A 7,041-nucleotide genomic window follows, 5' to 3' on the forward strand; every position below is an offset into this window, starting at 1 on the left:
GAGAAAACAGCAGAAACCATTTTTACAGACAATATACTTTGCAGCATATAGACAGAGTAGATGAGGTAAGAAGCAGAATTGCTGGTTCTTTGTTTTAAAAGAAGAGAACACTTGTCCATTGGATGTAATTCTAGGCTCTTTGGAATCTTAGTATTGACATTTTTTTTACAATCATAAAACATGTACGAAAATTGCCAGCCAAAACCCATTGAGGTTGGTGACTCGGGTACAATGATGATGTTTCAGATGGACGGACGGAACCAACCCAGTCTGGCAACCATGAAGCCCTCTGAGGAGAGACTTAGGGAGCTGGGTATGTTTAGCCTGGAGAAGAGACAGTTAAGAGGTGACAGCCCTGTTTAAGTATTTGAAGGGGTGTCATATTGAGGATTCTGCTGGATCTGGAGCAATGGATGCAAGCTATAGGAAAAGAGATTCCAGCTAAACATTAGGAAGAACGTCCTGACAGTAAAAGTTGTTTGATAGTGGAATTGGCTTCCTTGGAGTGTGGTGGAGTCTCCTTCTTTGGAGGTTTTTAAACAGAGGCTGGATGGCCATCTCTTGGGAGTGCTTTGGTTGTGAGTTCCTGCATGGCAGAAGGGGATTGGACTGGATGGTCCTGTGGGTTTCTTTCAACTCTATGATTCGAACCATCCCCAAGTGCCGACTCTGCCTCTGGCTGTGCTAGCATTGCCGCTCCCTGGGAACCCAGCCAAGGATAAAGAGACCTGTCAGCTAACATGAGCTGTGAAGCGGCTTCCACTGTGAGCGGCCTGTCAGCGGCAGAGGCTCCGTTGACAGAACAGCTTGGCTGCCCAACTCTGGGGCCATGCACAGTGGCGGCATGAGTGAGCTCTCCTCCGCTCCTGCTGCCTGTTTTTGCTGCCTCCTCCCAATGGGGACACCCGTGCGAAACCTTAAGTTCTCCTTTGGGACAAAAAAAGAAAAGAAAAAAGAAGAAGCAGCAGCTTCCTTCCCCTTCTCTATCACAGAGTCTGACATCAGTGTGTTATTTTAGTCTGTCAGAAGACAAGGGAGATGGTGATGCAAACTCTGCAGAAGCAACAGGGTATGGGTTCAGGAGCAACACTTTTGCCTCTGGGTTCAAGCTATGTGAAATACCGTGCTGCTGAGATTTTCAGGACCAGCTCCTCTCTTGATCCTTTTATTCCCACAGGTACATCAGGCAAAGATATGGGAAACTTTCTTCTTCTTTGCTCTAAAATCCCTTCCTAGGTAGACTATAATGGTCCCCAACCTCCTGTCCTTCTATCAGCAGGCAAAGACTTTTGGGAAAAAATTATTCTGGGAGGCTTTTGATACTGAGGAAGAAAAAGGCTTCGGGGGTTGACTGTTTTTTAAAAGAATGTTTACATTTTCCCTCGGTCCTCAAATTTCTGGCACTGCAGAGAGAGTGATGCTGAAAACCGTTCCCACTCAGAACACTTCTATTTGCTCCGTTCACATTCCCTTGGTCACTCTGCCTGCCTCTTTTCTCTGGATGCCAAAACTCTGTTTCTAAAGGCTCAGCTGAAGGTTTCAGTTACTGAAATACTAGATATTTCAGAACTGAAGGGAAAAAAGACATTTAGGTGACAGAATTCTTACTTGGGGAGATGCCCTAATTCTGTCCCCTATAGGTGTATCTCTGAGCCATTGCGTTTTTGTTGGTACCTATATATTTTGCCTTTTAATCATGCTGTGAACTGGCCCCGAGTTCCAGTTCTTTTAGAGAAGGATGTGATATAAATTTAACAAATTAACAAATATAACCCAACGTTCTGAAGTCGAAGGCTTTCATGGCCAGCATCCATAGTTTTTGTGGATTTTTGGACTATGTGGCTATGTTCTAGAAGAGTTTGTTCCTGATGTTCCTGACCCAATGCTCTCTATTTCCAGATTGTGCCCTCAATGCTGCTTCATGCTCAGAAGGTCAGCTGTGCAACTGAGTATCATCTGCTCTTTTCCTCCTCTGGCTTCACCATCTCAGTCCAGTGGTTTCACACTCCGAGAGAGCAAGAGTGAGAGGCCTTGCGCTTGATTTTAAGGACACCTGGTACGTACCACGTGAGTCCAAATTGGTTAAGTACCCTTGCCATCTCTGCCCTCTTCTACAAGATATCCGAATCTCTCCCAAAGCACTACAGCTTCCAAAGAGATTAAGCCTGCGTGCTTGTATTAATCATGGCAGATCTAGCCTACACCTTACCGTTTCCCCTTCCCTTTTTCATGGCTTGCCCTCCTAATCCTCTGCTCCCTGTAGGGATTTAACAATGACTGCATTCTTTTCCATTTTCTTTTTTTGGTTTCACAAGGTTTCTACTTCTCAGCCTGGTTAAGCCAGGGGATCCCAAAGAGAAAGGTATTGTTTGCTTGGTTGCGTGCACCTGTGCATAACAGCGGTTAGGAAAATCCAAATAGGAACATAGCAATTGGTAGGGAGCCACCTATTCCTTGCCCCCCACACCTCACCTCACCCCATCCCAAAATGCTGGTGACAGACTGGCGTAGCCAGGCGGAAATGTCTTCCACAAAAGAGTTAACCCCCGCTGCTGTGTGTGTCAAGCCTGCTGGTGTAATGAATAATAATGACAGATTTAAACAGGGAGTCTTCTGCATACAGATGAGCGAGGATGGGGGGTAGAGCTAATGTCCTCGCACCTGAGCCTTAAACATACAGACCCACCCTCTCCATTCCTCCTGCTCCCCTTCCCCACCGCCCATTTCCACTCCCTAAGGGAAAGGCAGGCTCATGATGTAATGTCTTGGCTGTACTGAGTCGAAATGGAAAGCGGCAGCAGGGGCCGAAGGCGGATGCTCTGCTATCTAAGGGTGGCAGAGAAAAGGGAAAGGTGGTAGTGGTCAGGGTTAGAACTGGCACTATGCCCTCAAAGGGCAGCAGGTCCAGCAAATCCAAGAAAAGACCTCTTTCTCAAACTCGGGCTGCTGCCTGCCAGTGTTGGCAGCAAGAGGCTATATCGCCCAGTGGGTCTGCCTCTCTGAGATCGCTTTTTGTGATTTTGTTCAGTTCAGAACCATGAGGACTGGAACTTTTGTTCACTTTTAGCTGGCAGACAACAGCTCAGACTGAGATATGTGGTTGGCAGGGGAAAGGGCCCAGGTTGGATCCCTGCCATCTTCACACACTACTTGGAAAGACTCTAGTCTGAACCCCTGGAAAGTTGCTGCCAATGGACTGTTCTGACTTATGACATTTTTCTCTGTGCTATTCCCTGGACAGAGGTTCCAAATTGCCATCTTTGAAGTTGTTCAGTTCATATAGCACTGAACTATAAGACAGCCTTCCCCAGTGTCGTCCCTGGTGGGTCGGATTGCAATATTCATTACCATAGCCACTGGTTAGAATGATGAGAGCTGTAGTCCAAGACTTTTGGGGCCTTGCATTGGATTAGGGAAGGCTGGAATGAGGCACTTAATGCCTTAAGCATGAATGTGGGTAAATCATCAGAGTCTTCATGAGGGCCGATTCTTGCAGTGTTGAATTTTAAGACACAAGGCCCTAAATTTTAAGACAAAATGGATTGTTCTGGACCTAAAATCAAGGGGGTGATGTACATCCGAAATGGGAATAAGTGGCAGAGTAACTTCCAAGGCTGTTTGTTCTGGATTTGACTTTTTGTGTCCCTATATCCCTAACCTCCCAAGCTGCTTGACAAAGACAGAACCCATTGCACGTTAAAACATCCAGTAAGAGCAGCATAAACACATACAGAAGGAGCACTTATTAAAAGCACAAATATAATGTTAGATGAATCCAGCCTTAATTAAAAAATCAGCCTTGACCCCGTTTCTCTCGCTCTCCCCTAAGATTTCTTGAAACGCTTCCCCAAAGAAGATCATCTTTGCAAAAGCCTCAGGCAGGGGATCTGTGTTACTTTGGGGTCTCTGCTTGAGAAGGTCTCTTAACATCTCAATCATGGGCCTAGCTTCTCCTAGGGCTGGAGGGGAGCTAAATAGAGTCCTCTCCCCTTCACACACATTACATATGACAAGAGAGTTCATACAGAGATTGAGGAATGCCTCAGGGGACCCGCCCCGCAAATTAGGACTGTGTACACTTAAGAGTCATGTCTCAGATCCCAGTCCTTTGCAGGCCAGCCTTTAGAATGGAATAGACCTTTATTATGGCCCTAGAACAGCAAAGGCCAGCCTTTAAGCTGCAAGAGGGGCTCTGGTTCAGTCCTCATCCCTGCCTCCCTCCATCACTAACAAATGCCTCCTTGAACCCTGATTAAAAATGAATGGCAAGCACCCTGGTCCAGCTCTCTTGCCTTTCGGCCTTCCCCAGGGGTGGCTGGGCCGGAGCAGATGCCGTTGCCAAGGCAACCCCATCCTTTCCCTTTCCCCCTTTCTGTGGAAGCAGCAAATGCTCCAAAGGCAGAAAGAACAATTGCCCACCACCCTTCTCAAGGCTAACTTTTCACTGGGAGAATGAGGACTGTGGGGGCAGATGGTGCGCTTTGTGGATAGGGGGCACCCACAATATTTTTATACCTTGATTTTATAAGCCACGGCCCCTTGGGTCTGACAGAAGTATGGGGCAGAGAGCTGAGACGTCAAGATTTTACAAAATGGGTAAGAAGTAATGGAGTGGAGGGATACTGTGTCCTCTTAAGCATTTCATAGATGCAGAAAAGTGCCTTCTGGTACCTGAATATCCCAGGAATCAAGATTTAAGGCAAGGGTGGGCAGCTGCAGCAGATGTAGTGGCCATTTTTCCCTCCCTGGGGCCATGTGGACTGCAAAAAAAGCCATAAGATTAAAACCAAACCATAGTACAAGTGCCTGGAAATCCAGTTCTGGTTTTGAAAAAAATAGGTATTCTTGGAAGGAATACCATCTTTTCCAACCTCCTGCTGTGCAGGAATGCACATTACAGCATCCTTGAAAGATGTCCATCCAAGCTCTGTTTAAATAGATCCAAAGAAGGGGAGCCTACCGCTTTCTGACTCAGTCCATCCTTTTTGTTCCAGATGCAGCCCCAGTGCCATATTTTTGCTTGCCCCGGCTAAAATTCACCCTTGTGCCTGGTGGAGGAATTGCTTCATTTCCTCTGCAGCAGTCTATCTCTCTAGATTTCTCCCAAGAAAGGTGTGTTTCCTTTTGGTTAAATATATTTTAGTGGGAAGAGAGGAAGACACACAGTTGATCTTGTGTTATGTTCAAACCAGTCATGCCAGCACCGGTGGGGGAAAGTATAGGCCACAACCTCCTTAATGCTCATGCTGCAGGCAAAGAGGTGCATGTGCATTAACAAAAAGACCCCCAGGGAGTGGCATCACAGTGATCAAAGCCCTGTTTTTGTATCCAGAGGGTCCCTGGTTCAGTCCTGAGCCATCTTCAGGAAAGACAGGAATAATACTTGCTGCCAGATGAACCAAATGGGTTCATTTTTTTAATAGATGGGTTTTTAAGCCCATTTAACCACACCTGATTGATGCTGACATGTGTCCCAGACCGAATGTCAGAATGTATCTGGGTTGTGGGAAGCCACATTTTGCCTCCTGCTTCCCATTCAGTGCAGCTGTGTCTCTCTCTGGGTGACCATGCGCTTGAGACGTTGCCTGCATTCCTCCTTTGCCTCTGCCAGGGACCCCTGTGGAGAGTAACAAGGGGGGCTGGAGGGGCTGAGAGTCAGGGGCTGAGACAGGAGGAAGGGTGACCTTGGCGGAGTTAAGGCCAAGGAACAAAAGGGATCTCGGCAACCAAATCTAGCAAAGCAATTTGAACATGGAAACCTTGAAGCCAAGGAAGGGGCGACATATCCCCCATCTTGCTTCCAGATAGAGATTGTTAGTTTTCCCTCCCTGTCTCTTCCCCTGCAAGGGCTATCCTAAGACACTGGGAAAAGGAGGGCATCTGGTCACCCTGCAGGCTGGGGACGCTGGGTGGCACAAAGCAAGGAATGTTGATCTGGACCCTCCTCCCATCCAGTCAAGATATATAGATATTTTTAATTTTACTGATTAAATAAATAAATAATAAAGATTCTTTGTTTCCTGAGAAACAATTAGGAGCCAAAGGATCATCTCTGGGACTCTGGAAAACCAAAACAAGAAGGTGTAAGGTCCTCTTTTGCAAAGGAGCATCAGATCTAGAAGTGAAGGAGTTACTGTGCCGGCGGATGCTGCCAGGTTGGTATTCCAGATTTATTCTTTTTAGATGAAGAGAGACAGAGATGGGCGGATGTAGCGCCAACACAAACGTGATCAGGGTAGCTTCACCTGAAGTTGCAGAGTGCAATAGCAGTGCCGGGTTTTCCACCTCTGCCACCCCTTGGTGCAGACAGGTATGGGGGTGTGAGAGTGTATACAGCATGTACCTCCACCTCTCCATCCCTCCCTGATCTCACTCCCAATGCTGCATCCCTCTGCTGGGCCGCCATTGGCTGCCAATGATGTCATTGCTTCAAGGGCTGGGTGTGCTACCATTGGCGGGGAGGAGGAAGGATGCTGCTGTCAGCTGGAAAAGCCCCAGTCCGTCGGTCATTCATGCGGAGTTCAGCCGGCACGTGTGCCGGGTTTGAAAGACCCAGACAGAGGGTGAGCCAAGGAGTTGGGGTGAATGCAGGAGGAGGCAAGGCGGGCATGGTGAGATGCAATATTGCGCTACTGAGGTGTCATGGGAAAGGTGCGCTGCCTGCCCAGCTCCACACTTCAAACTAAGGCGTACCACACCTTTCTTAACTCATGCACGGCTAGAAGAGCATTGAGTAAGGCTCCAAAGCCTTGCCTCGGATCAAAGAGACATAGTCTTCCCCGCAGTGTACTTGACGTAAAACAAGAATGCAAGGAAACATGGAAATGCAAATGGAAAACATGGGGCTCAGAGCTACTGAGCTCTTTGAGGTTTGGGTCAATACCAATATGGGGTTTGATGGTAGAAACCCAGAGCTAAGTTAAGAGATGTCAAGGCCCTAAAATGCCTCAAGTTTAAAAGCTCTCATATTGGTATTGCCACAAATGCAAGGGCAGCTGGGGCTTCCATGTCAGTGGACCACTCTGGGTTTTACCCTGAAGC

At 47.4% G+C, this 7,041-nt stretch overlaps 1 protein-coding gene and 1 long non-coding RNA gene across 4 annotated transcripts in view; one reads left to right on the top strand and one right to left on the bottom strand.

Annotated features, from left to right (window-relative positions):
- The window catches only part of SH2D3C (SH2 domain containing 3C), a 34,881-nt gene that overhangs the window by 9,779 nt on the left and 18,061 nt on the right, over window positions 1–7,041 (bottom strand). The gene's annotated exons all lie outside the window — the stretch shown is intronic.
- Window positions 656–7,041, top strand: part of LOC121936536 — an 18,002-nt gene continuing 11,616 nt past the window's right edge. Inside the window, exons 1-3 of the long non-coding RNA XR_006104986.1 lie at window positions 656–2,056; window positions 4,995–5,112; window positions 6,036–6,155. This is a non-coding gene — a long non-coding RNA (uncharacterized LOC121936536). The remainder of the gene's footprint in view (window positions 2,057–4,994; window positions 5,113–6,035; window positions 6,156–7,041) is intronic.

This window comes from Sceloporus undulatus, chromosome 7, assembly GCF_019175285.1.
Source record: "Sceloporus undulatus isolate JIND9_A2432 ecotype Alabama chromosome 7, SceUnd_v1.1, whole genome shotgun sequence".
NCBI lineage: Eukaryota > Metazoa > Chordata > Lepidosauria > Squamata > Phrynosomatidae > Sceloporus > Sceloporus undulatus.